General features: G+C 34.1%; 1 protein-coding gene across 1 annotated transcript in view; it reads left to right on the top strand.

Annotated features, from left to right (window-relative positions):
* Positions 1–8,883: 8,883 nt before the first annotated feature.
* LOC657382 (discoidin domain-containing receptor 2) overlaps positions 8,884–19,567 on the top strand; it is a 41,698-nt gene continuing 31,014 nt past the window's right edge. Inside the window, exons 1-2 of the mRNA XM_008201862.3 lie at positions 8,884–9,156; positions 17,533–17,608. The gene's annotated coding sequence lies outside the window, so the exon portion shown is untranslated. The remainder of the gene's footprint in view (positions 9,157–17,532; positions 17,609–19,567) is intronic.

Genomic DNA, 19,567 nt, shown 5'->3' on the forward strand with positions numbered 1-19,567 from the left:
AACAACAAAATTAAACTGGAAAGCTGGCCGAACATTTGCATCGCTCCGTTTTCCACGGCCTGGAAATTTACCACGTCAAACAATTAGCAGCGGCCGTATTTTTTAATTTTTTCGACGTTTATGTCTTCAGCAAAGGAGAATTTAAGCGACTTGAGGTAAAAAAGCCCCTTACGCTTATTTATTAAATGCAAGATATTAAATCAGTTTATCATAATAATATCTAGAAAGTCGTTGCCTGCGATTCCGACTGGCGCACAATATTATTAACTCGGCTAAACGTTTTGCATCTGATATTTTCAAACGAGGCAATTTTCTAAATATACGTTTTTATGAAAGACGATATTGCGTAATAGCAATTTACAAGAGATCTTGTTTTGCTGAAATAATCAGGTGCTTAGGTAAGTCCCACGTTGACATTCTTACTTAAAAATTAGATAACAATAACGAGAGTTTTTTGGTTGCGCGTAATTTGCTGTTGTCGTCTAACAACGCCAATTCCTAGCCTTGTGTCGTCATCCTGGATGTGTAATCACGCCAAGTCAACACTCCAGTCATTGTCTCATTAGAACAATGTTTGTTGCCAGATGATGGGTAAAATTGCGAAGCTATCTAAACTGCGCTGGAGCGTTAAATGCCACTTTTGAAAATAGTTAATGAATATTAAGTGGCGTAATTAAATCTGGAAATTATTCGAAAAAGAGCGGCCTGCAAGGGGGAACCCCCCTTGATGACAAAACATTTCGCATTTATCGCACAAATTGGAATGTTTTATGCCATGCAAATAGGAATGGTTTCATTAAGTCAATGAAAATATGAAAGGAGAAAAGTACTACAATATAAACGAAGCGTTAAACGACCATTGTACCTATTCACTCCAGTCATATGATCATGTTGACTGTTCCCGCCATGTCCTTTGTTCTCATTAATTGAACGACATATCTAAGCGTCGATACTACAAAAGAGCTGAAAACGGTGTATAATTGTTTCGGATGAAACTCAGGGTTATCTGTCATCCACCTCGCCAGTTGATTGAAGATATGTATTGTGCACTTGGTCCACGAAAATGTGTGCTTCCACACGCTTAAACCGCAATTAAAAAATAATGCGCCATCAGCTTTCCCTTTTATACTTATGTGGCGTTGGGCAATTCTCAGTTCAAAAAGCAAATATTTGCAGGGGCGGTAATTTGGCTTTTCGTACACGCCCCGAAGCCAGATATCACCAACGTGCAGTCTGTTTGCTCGCCCTTGCCCCTAAATGACTGCACAAGCCAAAATACTCGGATATTAATATTAGCATGCACACAGATTACTCATCTTGCAAAATTCATCAATCACCCCCGTAGCAGTTGCTTCGATTATTTTTAGCCCTAATAAATTATCCGATTAAAAGTTTGTTCCACTAACAAGATTAAAATCCTTGCATAAGCTAATAATTAATTCAAAAATAATTAATAAGGAAAATTTGTGTCTCTTAACGATGTTGTGACGTTAGTAGCCAACTTTGGAACTTAATTACTAATTACACAAATTTGTCGGAAACTGATTAAAATTAGGCGAACCGGATTTATGAATTAAATTAACATTTCTCATGTTTATTTAGATGCGTCCCTCCAGAGCTTTATCACTATTTTATTGAAATTTACAAGTTGCCTTATTTGACAAAGTTTTTTATTGCCACCAGATTTACATAAGCTGCGTTTGTTAATAAGATGACAACATGTTTGCAGATGTGTTTGCTTTAAAAATACGGCATTAAGTTACACCTTCCATAGTTGGTATCGTAAAAAATGCATACATGTGTCAACTGTCGCTTCTGTAACAATCTCAAATTGTTGAAACAAGACATACGGGAATTTTTTACACCGGCAGGTTTATTTTTCACCATCTGAATTTGTAAAAATTACACATAAAACAATAAAAAAGCTGCGGGCTGCAGAATAAAACTACTTGACTATTTTTAGTTTGTTGGTACTATAATTAATATTAGAGTTTTTTCTGAGATTTTACTGTTCGGTCTAGTCGATAAACGATCGGTTTAAAACCACGTAATCTAAAAATTGAATTCAATTATTCATAGTGTTCGTGGTCGTTTGAACCCCGACGTGTCGTGCACGAGGTTTATAAAGTTACCTTTAACAGGAATTAAATATAAATGTCTCCGAAGGAGTGTGAATTATTTACGAGACTAAAAACTCACACAATTAAAGAATTATTGTAGAAAAACTATTCGGGCGGTTTTAATAATAAATGAAAATATTTTAATCAGCTGTCACTTATTTTCTGTTTCAAATCCGTGAGGTTAGCCACCTTTTTGGCGTAAATATTTATCAACACGATGATAAATTTCCAGAAAATAAAAATTTAAACAAGTTTTGTAAAAATACTGACATAAATTTTATTTATGTATTCTGGAGACAGGAGATAGAGATGAGCAAACTTTCAACGTAATGGTGCAAGGAGAAATAAATAAATATAGTGTTGCAGCTAATGTTCTATTTAAAATTGAGTTTTCTCTCTGTCGTCTCATCGCAAATCACATTTGTCTCGTTCGCTCACATTTTCGATATGTTGCAACAAAAGTCGAAATACATGTCATTAAAGCCGAACTCAGCCTTTCTAATTAAGGGGACTTAGTCCCCTTTCCAGTGCCCCGTCGAGAATTCTTCATTATTCCACCAGAACGGTGACAGTGCATAAAGAAAACTAGTTATTTTTCGCTCTGCAGGTCGCCTGCATCTTTCGCTGATTTAATTAGTTTTTTTGTACAGTTAAAAGAAAATCTCCCTTATTAAAACTTTGCTAACAACGTGCACCCGAGTTCACTTTGTCTTAATATTCAATAGACAACAATATACAAAGTTGATTCGTTTCTCATTTTCTTTTTATTAAGCACAATTTCTCGAAACTTATAAATTATTCACAAGCTGCAAATAATAGACAATTGTGTGTTTTACAGTCGTGCGAAAGCAATCTCATTTCACCCTTAAAATATTCGGGCGGTTACATAAATCATCCATTGGAGAAAGGAGTATCTAATTAATTATGACTGTTATCGCCCTCTGGTCCGCAATATATTAGGCGGATTTTTTCGCGGTGACACTAAAATATTGCAAAATCATTACCAATTTTAATATTATGTATTAACTGAATCATTAATCACCGTGAGCTATGCAAATATGTCAAGTGGGGGGTGCCACATGCACGTTCAATGATTAAATGGTCCCAAATTGAAAACCAATACCGCAGCCAATATTTCCAATCGATCGCTACTGTAACCACTCGGATGGACTTGTCAGGTACAGCCGGATTTGTTATGTCCTGTATAATCCGAAAATCAAAATATGACACGGAATTATAAAGAGCCAACAACCAAGGGGAGACCGGATCGATCCCCGGAATGAAATGCATCTTTCGACTAATCCTGTTTCAATCGTCCTCGATTCCCAAGCCTTGTAAAAAACTTAAATGCAACTACAAAGGGAATGGCGTCATTTACATCTAGTGGTAGAAAAGCCACAAATGAAATTATTCAGCAATGCTTCGTTCGTGCGGTTACTTTGTCCTTTACTTAGCTGTCCTTTGGTCAATGCAGACTAGGTTGAAGCAACCGCTAATGGAACGGGCCGCCAACAGATTCTTCCTTCAAAGATCTTGCAAGTTGATTCAATCATCACTTAACCAGCCAAACCCAAGTCTTAATATTTCCACAAAAATTAATTAATTGATTGCCTTTTTCAAAATTATGTGGAAAAAATACTACAGTTCTGCAAACAAAAATATCAAGATCTAGAACTCAATTATGACCATATTCAATCAAATTATTTTTTTTTAATTTTTCGTTAAGCACTCATTGAAAATAGTGTGTAAGAAAAAAATTAGTTTAATTAGTTTAAATCACGAGAAAAATATGTTAATGTTCAGGTACTTTAAAATAATCCAAAACTCCTTTTACAAATGTTTTTTCAAAAATAATTTTTGTATAGATCTAATTTTTTTAAAATATTGCACCATTTGAAAAATTATATTGCCGAAACTAGTGGTCCACAGTTTTTTTATAAGTGTTTGAGAGTTTTTTAAAATACTTATCTAATAAATTGGCAAAATTTGCAGTAAAACATTTCGTCAATTTTGCAATTTTTGTCTTATTCAACAAACTAAAAATAAATGAGTTCTCTGTAAAAAGCCAGATTGAATGAAACAAGTCAAAATTCTTTATGCTTTTTAATATAAATTGATGAAAAATAGCATCAGTCGAATAATTTCCGAAAAATACACACTTAGAACGTTTGCAGTAAAACTTCAACAATAGTCACCCATGGGGTACCTTTTATTGTCCGTTGTGGAGAGGTGTCCGCTAATGGGAGATGAAAATTTTAATATAGGATTTGTTAAGTTTCTTGAAAAATGTCCACTGTGAGGTCTTTTAAGGAGAGTTTCACTGTGTTGTGATTACTGTACAAACAAAAAAATCTTTGAAATAAGATAATTTTTCTCAAACAAATTGGCTATTTTTGCAATATTTGGCACCAATTCAACGAAAAATCGCTAGGTAGATTGTTGTACAGTCGAAAAAAGTAACAATGACACCTCAGTAAACTAGTCCCTGCTGTGAATAAGTTTCCAAAAAGCGAAACGAAAATTTAATTCAAAATTAAACTAATTTGTTAAGTTGCCATTTATTTTCGAAAATAGTTTGTCCAAAAAATATTACATTAATGATAATTTGTTGAGGGCTTTGTTATGCAACTAGCTTATACGAGTTTTCGTATGAGTTATTCAAAATTTTTTTTGTTGAAACATTTTAATTTAAAACATGTTATAGGAAACGTTTTTTAAAATAGTGAAAACACGTTGCTATAGGAAACATAGTTTATAACAAGTTTTCAGATATTAAAAAGAAGGCTTAAAATGTTTCCAACAAAAGTACTAATTTTATTTTGAGGAAATAGTTAAAAAAAATAATCATTTAATAATGTATGAGGAACTAATTTCTCAAAAAAAAAAGAAATAGTTTATTGGCGTCATTTTTTACGTTTGATTTTGTGATGAATATCTGGAAAAAAATTGTTGTTTGTCAACACCTTACGTGTTTTTCTAACTATTTCTAACATATTTGAAATTTTTTAATCAATATTCAACACCCAGATTAATTTTCGAAATATTTAATTATTTTTTTTTTCTAATTCTGGGTTGAAATTTAAACCAGAAAAGTACTATTTTCAGTAATTTTAAATTTTGAACTATAAAGAGAAACAGATTTTTGGGTTTTGTTCAAAGAAATTGTAGACTGCTTAGTTAGCTATTTGTCGCGTAAAATTCACCCTCGCTACATGCGGTAGTTATTTTCCTAATTATATGTCAAAGCGATTACGACCTAATCTGCTGGCTTGAATGAAAGACAGCTCGTATGACGAATGGCCCAGCAATTGTGTTTTAAAGGACGTAAAAGAGCACAATACCTTTCGTGGAACTCGATCGCAAAAACCAAACAAAACGCTTTTTTCCGCATTGTGCGACCCAGTACAAGTTTAAAATTACTATAATTTGGACATTGTGGCAATTTTGGGGTCCTAAAATAATTCGAGACTTTGCTCGCCGCCCATTGCTCTCTCATTATTTCACTACCGACATGTGAGCGCCATTCGACTGTACAAAATTGCTTTTTGCAAGCACAAATTCACACACATGTGACCAGGACAGTTAAAATGCTTGTCGGTAATGATGAATGGCCATTGCCGGTAATGATTAGTATCCAATTTCGGTAAAAATGCAATTGCTCCTGGTTTAAAAAGTAATTAACACTTTGATTGTTTATGGAGAGATGCATTCAAATCTCTGATTTTTTAATTGTCATTGCCATAAATGCGGCTTCTTTGTTTACGGACCTGAATGTGTCAATTAAAACACCCAACTAGTTTTTCAGTGTTGGTTTAAAAAAGCACACTTACTGAAATATACTGCTGACATTTGGATCATTAGTCACCGTTTTTCTGTTGTGACTCCAACTTGACATACGATGGAACAAATTTGGGATTTTTTCGAAATTCTTTCGCATAAGTTTCTGGACGTAATTTTATGAAACAAACCCAACTTACAGAAGCAGTCTTATCTGATCCATTTGTCATTCACAGCTGCTCCTTACTTTCAGGAAACTTATTTCGGGATAAAGATATTCGATTTCTATGCCAAACCCCCTAATTATTATTATCTAGCTTGATCTGTGACTTTGTTTCTGGGTATTTTGTGACACTAGCTTGTAGACAAATTCAGCAAAATCGGCCAGTTTATTTCACTTTGATTAAATCGCCAATTAAAAGTTTCATTCCACTCGCTGCTGTTATTGCAATACAGAGCGAATCAGTTTTAAATGGCTCTTTATGTATTTAATGGTGAAGTTTCACATATTTCCGCGCTAAATCATCGGCGAAGAGACACACTTGACCGGATGCCCGAGCACTTCAAAGATGATGAGTGGAACAACGTCGGGTAAACATAACAAGGATTACTCCCGAGTTAATTACTGTTTTAAATATAGAGCTGGGTGTGAGTGGCAGTTAACAATTTTATACCTGTATTAAAATAAAATTAATTTCCTTTTGAGGCCAGTGTGGATATTTCTATTTAAATAAATAAACATTTACCTCAGCCTTATTATCCCGCATTGTTACATTCTACCGGTTTACCGAGAGCGAGGTCTGAGTTAATTTCTATTATGTTGAGCGAAACTAATTTTAGTTTGACCCGAAAGTGTAGGCATACACTAATTTATTCATTGTGATGGCATTATGTGCGAATTGGGCCAAAAAAATAATAGCAGTGGAGAAATTAACTTGATTATCCTTTTGCCTGTCACACTATCGTAGCGCTTGGTTTTGCAAAAATAAAAATAATTTCTGCGTTATAATTATGCTTTCGTCAACTCTAAAAGAGGAAGAGATCATACTTGATGTTGCAATTTTTCAGCAAAATTTTTAGTAAAGCAGTAAAGCGACTACAGGAATCACTTTTCCTGCTTCTTATGCAACAATCGAATAAATAAAACAATAATTTTAAAGTAACCTTTAAACTCTTGTTCAAATAATATAACTGATGAAGTTTGACGCCTTTTTGAGCATTAATTTCACTATTTATCACATAAATACTCGTAGACCACCTACGCACTGCTCTTTACAATTATGTAACATTTTAACATTAAAAATTGATTGGATGGGTAATCAAGTCATAACAATTCATTTTATTATCACTCACACTTCGTTATCCTTACTATAAAGTTCACCAATAATGTAAATGTTTTAAGAACAAGCAAAATCACAAATTTGCGGAATGTCTTCATGAAAGGCCTCTTTTTGAAAAACTTGCACATGCCAATGATTTTTTAAACCTTTCTTTAATATTAGCTTCAAAATATCCCAGTAACGTAGATCAAACGGTTTTTAACGTTACCACGGTTGATATAACGTTATACGTTAAAACTTGCTACGTTGTTATTTGGTTAGATAACTACGTTTTCTTTTAAAGTTTATCTTACGTATTTTAAAAACCATCTTTATTTTTTTTAAGTACATCTCCACTTTAAGTTATATTTACATAAAAAACGCAAAAAACTTTGGCGTTATTAGTAGTTGTATTTACTAAAGTTTGTTTTAAACGTATAATTAACGTTTCAAAAAAACTGAATTTAATTTTTATGGCAATTGAACGTATAACGAAATATAAGTAAACGTAACTAATTAATTGTATAGAATACGCAGAATATATAGTAAATAACTACTTTTGCATTATTATAAAATATAAATACTGATATAAAAATTATAAAAATATTATTTTTAAATAATAATGACTTTTACGAAAATAAGAAAAAGTGCAGTGCAGTTATTATACAATACAGTAAAACCTCTCAACAACGGACACCGATGGGGAATCTTAAATTTTCCGTTTTGGGGAGATGTCCACTAATGGGAGGTGGAAAATTAATATAGGTTTTATTACGTTCCTACAAAAATGTCCGTTGTGATGAGGTGTCCGTTATTCGGAGGTGTCCATTAAGGGAGGTTTCACTGTACCATATTTGAAGTTTTATTTAAAAAATAACGTGCTTTCAAATATTTAATAACTGCTTGTTAAGCAAGTTATATAAATTAAAATGTTACAACAAAAAAATTTGAATATTATTTATGCAGTTGTTGCAGTGTCAGATACTGTACTATTTTGTCACATTATAGACGATTTTCAAGATGATTTTGCCAATGACATAATGTGTTCTGAAAGTACTACTTTATCGATGATTGTAGGTTCAAAGTTGTTTAAAAAGTAATACATTACGGATGACTTCAGGAGAGCCGATATTTTTGGAGGATTTAAAAATCAATCATTGTATTTAAATGAGTTGTTTGAAAAATTCCATCAAGCTTCTAAATAAATGAGGCTAGAAATAAGCGATTTAATAATGCATTTCACTTTTTGAGGAAAATATAGGTACTGTCGTATTTTAATAATAAGTATAATAAAGAAAAGGAAAATAAAAATGACTAGTTGTCCATTATTATTATTATTTATTAATTTATTACAAGAGGCATAACTTCTTTCGATTTTCTTCTGGGGCTACGAAGTGAAGTGAGCTGTTACAGGTTGTTCAATTTTAATCATTCTTAGTTTACGATTTTGTAGCATAAAATATTTACAGCGGCAATAAAGTAATGCGCTTGGTCGAAACAGGTATGTATGGTGGATGTAATGTCATATAGCACCTAGCTTACCTTATAAAAATTCAGGGTGTAAAGTCGGAATTGGCCATATATAAAATATCTATAATACGGTAGAGTGGGGTGTCTTTGAAGAAGGGGAAACTCGATGGGACCTGTGGGCAAGCGCGAATAGCAGTTCGAACTTGTGCGTCTGTGGAGGAGGATTAGTTCAACATGTTTCTGACTTTGAACACGCGTATATGTGTATGTAATCCACAATAAACATTAAGGCCCCCGTGTCTGACCCCGATAAAATTAGCCGGTACATTGTGGAGCCAAGTTCGAATTTTGAATTTGTTGTTGTAAAAGGGACGTTTAATTATGTGGAAGTTCTAAATGGTTATCGTGGATAAGCGAGTTCAGTGTGGTGTAAATTATTATTGCGTGTTGGATTATTCTGCTACATTAGGGTGAGTTTTTTCTGCGTTTGCTGATGGTCGGCCCATATGTGTAATTTGATTTGTTCCGAACCGACCGGCATTTGATTAAACCCACGCATTTCAGAGACGGCTGAAGAACCAAACCACCTCCAATTATTGTTTCCACTTAATCAAATCCAATTACCGAAATTTTATGCCTTTCTTTTTCAATTTACATACAATGGAAGGAAATTTCATTTGGTATAATGTAATTGGAAAGCTTTTAATTTGAGAAAAAAGCTCCCCGTGGATGAATTGTAATTAGGCCCTAGAACAATTAATCAATCAATCCAAAGGTTTACGAGTTATATCCTTGCCACAGGATGAGAGAAAACTTTCGGGTCGCAGGAGGCAGAACTTCCGTGGCTGCTTCGGAGTAGCTGTCATATTTGACACTTCGTTATTGGGGGTTGAACGCTTGATTCAAGCATCCACAGTATTTATAGGATCCTAGTCTATTCAAATTTACTCAAAATCCTCGGATTCACCGAGAGGTTGTTTTAAATTTTATCCAAATTGTTTGTACTGTGTTTAAATAAAATATAACACAAGTTTAGTGTTCTTTACACATACCCATACATTTTTTAAAATGTAATTTGTGTGCTGGAGCTATCATTAAATTACAAGATATGTACGTACTAGTACATATTTTCATTTAGTAACTGTAAAAGTCGGCGCTTTCGCCAAAAAATCGAAGTCGTTAAAAAACAATTTATTATTAAACAGAAACTTGAGTATTTATTATCTTGTATGAAAGGCAATTCTACCGTTGGATTTTACGATCTTTTCGCGTTTTATTGGGATTTTCATAAGCCACGTGCTGGAGTAATCCAACGTTAAGGGCAGCCTTTTCTCGTATTGCAACTTTTACAATTTTCACTTCCCAAGTTTAATTAGGAAATTCGAGAATTAGGACACTTTATTATTTATAGGAGCTACACAGATTTGCTTTAGGAGTGCTTTTCTACTTTTTTTAAATACGTAAGTGGCTTATGAGACCGCAGTTGAATTCTGTTATGTGGAAGCGGTAAATACTAATTAACTTGATTAATTAATTAATTAAACTAATTTTAATTGTTTTGGCGAGTGTTTAATTGACTTACGTCAGACTTTTACAAAACTTTTAATAATGTGTAAACTTTTAACCGAAATGCCGGATGCTACATTAAAAAAAATTTAAATAAAAATGATTCATTATCATGTGTTCCGTTTTTTAACGTTAACGTGTACGATAGGCGTTTGTTTATGGACGCGTCATTTTCATCTTGGGTGACTGTACACAAATATATTTCGTCAAGTCACGAAAAAATCGATTTTTATTTTATTCTGGTAACAAAATACAAAAATTATTTTAAGTTTCAAGAAAGATTTTTTTCTTTATGGCTAGGTGAACCTTAGTGACAAATTTAAAAGCTCAAGGAGATCCACATATTGTTATATTGAAAGAATATGGATACTGTTAAACTTTGTTACACCTAATTTAATGTGAAAACAGGGTATAAACGTATACTTAATTCTTAATAAAGCCAAGTATATTATTAGGACTGACTTATTTCTTATAAATTGTGTAAATGGCTAAAGCTGTGTTCTCGAATTATCTTGCCTTTTTAGTTTAGTACGAAGAGGTATTTTAAATTGCATGTGTAGCTAAACGCCACCAAATCAAGAAGATTATTATAGTGTAACGGTAAGTGGTAATACCCAAGAATAATGAGCCGAGTCGTGACCGGACATCATCCCTAATAAGCTTGAAGAATGTGATCCAATCCGAATCTGTTAGCAATTATAACAATATAAAAAGGCGATTAACACAAAGTTAGTACTTCCGCTTTTTTGTTTACACGTTGTTGATTGTACAAATTCCGACAGCTGTTTATCAGAACTTAATTGTCATTTTTATGAAGAATAAAATGTCGAGCTGTTGAAAATGACTCCAATGGGATGATTACAAATTCCTGCAGAACCAGAAAGCTCTCAAAATTATCTTGTTCCTTGCTTGATAATTCCAGCGAAATACACCAGCTATCAGTGCCAAATAATTACTACAAGTGACATTTAACGATTTTTCGTACGCTTCGTTAATTAATTCGTAAATCAAGGCGATATGACACGGTTGCTATAAATATTGATCAAGCAAATACAGTCTTGCTAATAATAACAGTAACGATTTTATCATTTGTGTTTCTGTCATAGTTCAAGTTCAGTCTATATTTATCAGTCTGGCCTAGGGAGCTGAAACTGATAAAATCTCCCAATCTTTGAGCATAGCTGAAGCACTTGTATCACTTACAGGTGTACGCTCAATGTTCTTCCAGCTAACTTGCATTTCCTGTGTCACCGTTCCTACTTTAATTTATTACTTATTAATGGAAACATTTCCTGCTACGTTGTCTTAGCCCACGCACTCGAAACCGAGCAATAAATTGTGGCGTGACTTTTCTTCAAATTTGAATCATTACATCCTGCCAGGACAGAAAAACACAAAAGCACGAAAACATAGCGAACTGCTTTTAAATTACTTCGATAACTTGCTGAAATAGAACGCTTGCAGCCATTCTGCTGGTCTTGAATACCAGAAGACTTGTTTGAGGAAAATCCTGCATCAATCTCATTTTCTCGTCTTGATGAAAGTCGGGTGTTTGGAATTCTTCAGATTAGCGGAGGGTCGTGTAATTAAGTTTTTGATGTAGCGGAGGTGTATTCCGATTCGGAAACGCAAAAGGAGTAATCCTCCGTTTTTTCAGTCTTGTAACATTATCTGGTTATTTTTAACTAATTTACTGAAATTTATCACGTGTTACAACACTTGTTTTCCGATTTAATTTGCATTCGGGAGGCTTAGTCAGAATCTATATTTTATTGCTTATTTATAAAACTCTTCTGGGTGCAGGTGTTTCATTCAATAAATATTTACAGGTGAGGCTCCTCTGAGCCTAACACTGTGTTTAAAATAGTGTCTGACCGGAATACAAACGGTCGCAATATTTTCATTTGTGAAGTTTTAATAATTAAATCCTTTCAGTATTTGAAAATGTGATGTTCATTACGCTCTAGCCGAATTTTTCACGCAGAAATAAAAATATTGCAACACTGGCGCTCGGAATTAATGGATCATTATTTAATTTAATCAGTTTATTACAAGAACAGCATTGCAACGTCCTTAATTACTGTACAGTAACTAACTATACGAGTACATAGCAGAGGAGCTTTTTGTCCGAAGAACTGCTCATAATTCATGATTATCCGTCCGGAAAGGCATTGTGTAATCATAATCCCGGCCTAAAGCTTTGCCCTATTGTTCCTAAATTTCCATTACTTGTAGGTCAGAATGTCAAGATAACATGATCTAAACATTAGGCTGCGAGTATCACACATTTTGCGAAATTTCTTCAAATCCCATTACCGATCAACGATTTTTCCTCCCCTATAAATATTCAGCGTGATTTCCTTTATAAGCTTATACCTTGTTAAATAACACGTGAATTTCGTGTGGCCCTACCCTTCAAAAATACGTGACCATCGTACAAATAACCCTACCTAGTTAGTGGATGCACACCCAGTAAATTAATAAATATTAATAAGGGATGGACACCCTGATAATGGAAAACATGTGTGTAAGTAGCTGACGTGATGTCGGGTGTCCAGAGATTTTAAACATTTCATTTTGATGAACAATAGGGAGTGGGTTCGAGCTTCTGAAGTTAGGTGGATTATGGAAATTTTAGTACCGCTTCTGTGCTTGTTAGTAAATATCAATCGACTAATCTTAACTGTTATGAATGAAAAGTAATGAATTGAGCTTGTAAAGTAATAAAGCCAGTCATTCGCATCTGACTTTGGGTCGGAATGAAGATGCAACAATTCTTCTGTAGTTCCAAGTATTTCCCTTATTTACTTTTTACCTCTAACGCCGTCACGTTAGTGTGGACAAGAAAACGCTATCCGAAGGCGATTTCATTTGCATTTTTAATCACTGGTCGCCTCAATCAGCGGTCAGTGCCAATGAGATGATAAAATAAGTTGTGATAATTACGGGGAACTGATGAGTGGCGGTGTTATTCACACGGACTTGGGTGGCCTTTTGCTGTTGACACCCACGACTTGGAGCACTCTTCAGTTTCTTCATTCAATTTGTTTACAAGACGACTGTTGGCAATCGGCAACGGACAAATTGCTGAGTACTGACTAGAGTGTAGACACACCACTCATACTACTACCAAACAAACACTCCACTGTCTAATCTGATTCTTAGTGAAGTTGAAATGAAAAGCGACGAATGTGATTGTTAGTTATTCAAACAGACATAATGACTCGATTATCGTACACTTTCTGAGCTCTCCAACGGTTAATCCCAGTTCTTCGTGTCGCTGGTTATTTGTTTAAATGCTTAACTTCTTCAGAATCATTGACCAAACCAAAGTGTGAGTAATTATTTAAATTTCAGCACAACTGAATATGTTATTCTTGATTAGGCCCTTCCACAGTTATTCCCAGCATCTGTTGCTCCGTATTGCTAACATTCTATTTACATAATCACGCCCTTACACCAACAATCATGTAGAACAACACCTGCTGGGTTCTGTAGTAGTAGTGGTATCACGAAGTTCATGTGGTTGTTTCACAAGTATTGTAATCTTAAGGACTTCTTACCTTGGTTGAGGGAAAAATACGGGAAAAAATGTCAAAAATGAAATTATTATTAATATTACGATTGACATTGAAATAGTTTGTTTTTTATTTTTAGTAATTGAATAATTCACGATTTTAACGAAATTATTTGAAAATTGTGCAATTATTCAGTTCGACGAATAATTCGATTGTGTGAATGAATTTTCAATAGTTGTGTCACAAGAGAATTTGTTAAATTGAAATTACATACATTACTACATTTTCACAAAATTGAGGCCAGATAATGCGAAAAAAATGCTGTTTATCTTGTATCTTGTAGTAGGTTTAAAAAGAGTATTCAAAATCAATTTATTTTAAAATGAAATCATTTGTTACAAGACTGAAAAAATTATCAAACTACAACTAGGGAAGTAACAAAAAAATCAGCTGCAACTGTAGAGAAAATTTTGGGGGCCCAATCATTGTACCTATAGACAAAAATAGTGTAATGAATTTAATTTTTTTTCACTTAATTAGGCTTATTTTTTTTTAATATTATACAGGGTGACTTTGCTGAAAGAATATTTTTATTGTATCTTAAAAACTACAATAATAATCACTCAGGAATTAACTTTGTCTTCAAATACCAGATTTTTTTCTCTGTGCATGTGTTTTTTTTCAGAATTTTTTTCAGAATTGCAATTTGTTAAGTAATATTGAGTTGCTCGAAAAATTTTTTCTTGATTAAGTATTTCTAATGACATTTGTAAACATCATGTTCTTTTGTGCAAAAATTAATAAAAAATTTAATTTATTTATTATTTTTGTAACTTGAAATTTGCGACTGAACTGAGTTTTGCAAAGTAAATGCCTAAATGGCAACTAAATTTAATTAATCACCCATTGAACTAATTTGAATTAAGCGGCCAATTACTTGGGAAAGGTCAAATTAATCGCGAATGAGAATTTGATGCAATTAACACAAAGAAATAATTTTTTGGGGGGAGCTTTTCTGAGTCTAGCGATAATTTTCACGTAATTCTTACACAAAACAGCATTCAAGCATTGTTTTTTCCAAAATAAAATTAGAAACAATAAAAAAATGCGTCTCAATATTTATAGATTAATTTTGATTGTAAGGAATTACAGGAAAATTTTGAAAAAAATCTACTAATAGTAAATCTGTATTTTTATCAGAATCATAACCTATTGATTAGTTTATGAAGACACTATCATGTATGGTATCTAACTAGTCAGTTCTGTTGTAAAAAAACTTCAAAGAATTTAGAGAACTCAACAGACGAATATTTTGATGTCTGTTAGTTATGTCCATCAGCACTTTACACAAGCGCTACAAAAATGCCATTTACAAAGTGGCAGAGATTTTCCACATTCTCTACATTGTGTTGAGGGATTTGTTCACATATAAACTTTCTATTCCATGAAGCAGCAAATTTCAAAATTTTTGGTTGTTTTTTTTTTGTCACTTTACAAACTAATTTATTTTGCCTCATCTTCAAGTCACTAAAACTTTGGACTCACGTAAGTGACCCACATCATAAAACAGCCTAAACTGATGATTTACAACCTCAAAAGAGTCATAATTAAGGACAGGGTGGCTGCTTGGTTCACCCGGTCGTTAGCTGTGAGCCCTTGTCGCTTTAACACCCTAGCCGGATATTAACCAATTCCCTTGCTCGTTACCCTAAACTCTCCCGTTATATAGATATGGTTGTTGCTAGCGTTGCTAAACCTACTTTTAGCATTGTACTTGATCACATAAAGATAAGCTCCCGATTTTGACACCCATTAGCAAACCGTTTCGTTTGCAATATCAAAGTAAAAACACCCAACAGAAACACAAAGAATCAATTGGTTTGTAGGCATCAACTTTCAATAAGCTCAAATTTCGTTTTATTTATGAATATTTCATAATGGGCCCTATTAATAATCCGGCTTGAATTATAATTAATTATGGGCGCACGTTGTTCTCATTATAAAGTGTAACACTATCCTTTTGTCGGGAAGTGAATACCTACTGCACTCACACAGCTGCAACTTCAACACGTGTCCAATCGAACTTTTGTAAAATTGCGACTGTGTGCGATCTGCATATGAATGATTTAGGTCCTCCTCCTGTCAGTTACCAGCTGCAAATTGGTCATGGGTTACTGTTCATTGTAACCCTTCAGAGTTACACGAAAATAAACTGTGAGAAAGTTTTGTTTGTGAAGGCTCAAAATATCGCACGCTAATTTAAAACCAACTCGTGGCTAATGAAATCAATATGTTACATTTCAAGTTTGTTATGACAGTAGTAAAGTCTTTATCGACCAAGGAAAATCTGAATGATTGATTTACTTCTGTCCACTATAAATTATCGAATTATCTCATTTACGATGTTTATTGGCAAGTGATGACCAAAAGGGAGTTTTAAGTGAAAAAGGTCAAAAGTTAACTAAGACATTAAGAGCATTATTTGGTCACAAAACAAAGCGTTTTATCGCCCGAAGCTTCATCGTTTAATTAATGATTTATTCATTAAACACAATTGCTGCTGGGATGATTTTTAAATAATTTTTTATCGTTCTGTTCTTGGAATATGAATCGTACGCACAAATCTTTATTTTTCTCCAACTATCAGTGTCATTCACTTCAATTCACAGATAATTACAATTGTATGTCTACAAGCAAGTCTTGAGAGTTTCACATGAAAGGAAGAACGGTTATCTTGTTTGTTATTGATAACAGGAATCTTTGACTGTTGTCGATACTTTCTGCATTAGTGCCGATGGCAGTTTACCATAAAAATGAATGCCGACATTCATTAAAGTTGCATCATAAAGATATGGAGGAGGATATGATATCCATTTAATGTGGCGCCAGCCCTTTTCCGCCTTTCTTATCAAAGAAGCCAATCAATCGCAGCTTCACGTCATGTCATTTGACGAGGAATCGGAAGAAATGAACAGAACAAACCGACACCAAAAGCCAATAAAGATAGTCCCCAAGGCGACAGCCAAGTCGAGGTCTACCGCCGTATAACAACTCACATATTGCAATTACAATCAATATCGTATAACGAAGAAAAGTGCGGATAAAATTTTATCTCTGCCGTTATAATGACGACGAGAAATTCCTAATGTCCCCCACGAAGGGCAGTAAAGGAAAAGTATCGAAATTGCTTACATTGAGCATAACGTGATGTTGTTTGTGTCCAAATCCATAATTCTGGCTCAGAGATCAATAAAAAGGATTTTCGGGATTAGAGACTATAGTTGATGAGAGCGGGGGCCGCATGCATGGAAAGAGCAATAAATATATCGACTGTATTTGTCAGAAAGTGTAGAGATTTGAAAACGGTGCTTATGTATTCCGCCCTCGAAGAATAAAACATCAAAATAGGTTCAAGTGAAAAAGGGGAAAACGAAAATAAATAAAACATGTGACAAACGCAAACATTTCAAAGTAAAAGTTTCAGTAAACATTGATCATTGCTCCCAGATGGAAGATTTGCAACCCATATTTACTTTGCAAAGTGAAATTTTAACTCGATGGTACTTGCACGTTCGGTTTATTTTTAAACAAATCCGTTCCTAAGCCAGTATGCGCTTTTTCTTCACTTGCGTTACAAATTAATCACACCTGTAATTTTTTTTATTTGCAGAATTTTTTTAGCAGATTAATTGTGCTAAGCTATAAATTATTCTTTGGTTGGTTTAATTTGGGAATCGTAACTACAACATAATTTTTTTTCAGGAATTTGACATGTCCGTCAAATCGCTGAAGAATCGACCAACCCTTTACATGGAGCAGAAGAAAAGAAAATAGAAATGTAAGTAGGAGTAACATGTTGTTTGTTTACCGTTTCCGTTCGTCAAATATTTGTAGTATTTTCTTTCCTTGAATTACGATTACTTACAAATATTTAAACGCCTGGCTTATTTTATGCCGAACATCTATTTCGCTTATCACTTAGATTTAGAGTTGTTGATACAGTTTTGTAGAAATTCTATTTTGAAGGCCCAATCAGTCTCATCTTTTTAACACATAAACATCCTCAAATCAATCTCCCACAATGGGTGCACCTGCTGCTCAAATTTCCGAATCCAAGTAACGTAATACTTGAAGGGACGACAGTCCGTTTAAAAATAGAGATACGACGCTCCCATGCTTTAACAATTAATTTCGTGTCAAAAAAATATTACAGCGACGTACGTATGTGGGAACAGACAATACAAAGGCAAGTTTGTCTGGGAAGTGAAATACACGAAAATAACAAAGGCAGCGTTCGCAACATTTGGCTTCAAGAACTCTTATTTGTTTTATGGCCGCTTTTATGGCTTAATATACGAAGGGGTTGAAGCTTATTAAAGGAAAATATGATTAGCGAAGATTTCTTAAAACTTTGACACATATGGTGGCACTTTAGCGCAGATTTTGCTTTTACGACCGAATTTGAAATTAATTTGATGAAAAAATTGATGGCCATTTTTGTCAGGCTGTTTTGTTTTAATTTAAAACAACAGCTCGGGTATAATGAGGTGGAGTGGTTGGTGTAATTCAAAAATATTTTTCAAAGCTATCAAAACACCACAAGTGTTGTGATAAATGATGCATGCGTTTATTTTATGTATTTAATGGAAATATTGAACCTGACAAGTGTATTTTTCTGTTTACCTTACATTTCGGCCCTGGCACTTGTATTGCCTCGTTTAGAAATAAAATTTTCACTGAATTTCAATGCGTTTCCTTAAAATTCTGGATAATGTAACTCTACATTTATTAGTCAGGGGTCCGACATATTTCTATCAAAACACAATGGAAGCTTTTAAATAAACCGACGTGAATCAGATTGGATTTGCATTGATTAGATGAGTTGAATAGAACCCATCAAGCTAAAGATACACCGCCGGAAATCTTGCTTTGGGCCTTCCATTTTTCAATCAAAAAAGAAAATAAGGGATTATCACACGACCGCTGATTTAAAAATTCCGAAATGATTTGTCTACTTGAGTTATTAAAATTGAGCCAGATTTAGTTACTGGTGAGGAACTAAAATGTACTAATTTTGTGCTTCCACTTCGGTGCATGTTTAGCGGTCTTGGTCGGGTTTTCCGCTGAAAAATTCTTAAACCGTGGATTATTAAAAAAGTTAAAAAGTCAGCGTTTAAGCTTCTTGTACTTTGGATTAATAATTTAGCTCCGCTGATGGCATGGCCATTACTGGTTCTGGGGAATTTTCTAATTAAGATATCTAATGATAATTTGCGTTCACCAAAACTGGCTGTTTCTACTAATAGAGAGGAGAGAATGAAGAATAATGGTCAAGTTTCGCCAGATGAAAAAACATGTTACTTAATTTTTAAGATAGGTGGCAAAAACATTTGTTACTTTGGGAGACTGGTTTATCTGCAAAATGGTCTCGTGTGTGTGCGAAGGAGAGAATCCGCTGAAAAATGGACGTAATAAATTGAAAACATTGAAGTGGCCATGATGTTTAGGGCCGTCGGCTAGCATACGTTGAATGGTCTCTTATCGCTTATAGGGTGCTCAAGTGTTTAGTATGCATAGAGCGTTGTATTACCGACCGACCCGTCCGATCGCAATGATGGCCACCGGAAGTGTAAACAGAACCCTGCAGCTCTTTCCGGAACTGTTTGTGGAGATAAGCCCGGACTTCGGCGGCCGCAATTTATGATGCATATACGGCATCCCAGCGCTGCCCCAGATCTTTATCGACCACTACTAGAATCCTTTAAAACAGTCCTGATGGCACTATTTTAGTTGATAA

Source organism: Tribolium castaneum, chromosome 1 (genome assembly GCF_031307605.1).
Source record: "Tribolium castaneum strain GA2 chromosome 1, icTriCast1.1, whole genome shotgun sequence".
NCBI classification, from domain to species: domain Eukaryota; kingdom Metazoa; phylum Arthropoda; class Insecta; order Coleoptera; family Tenebrionidae; genus Tribolium; species Tribolium castaneum.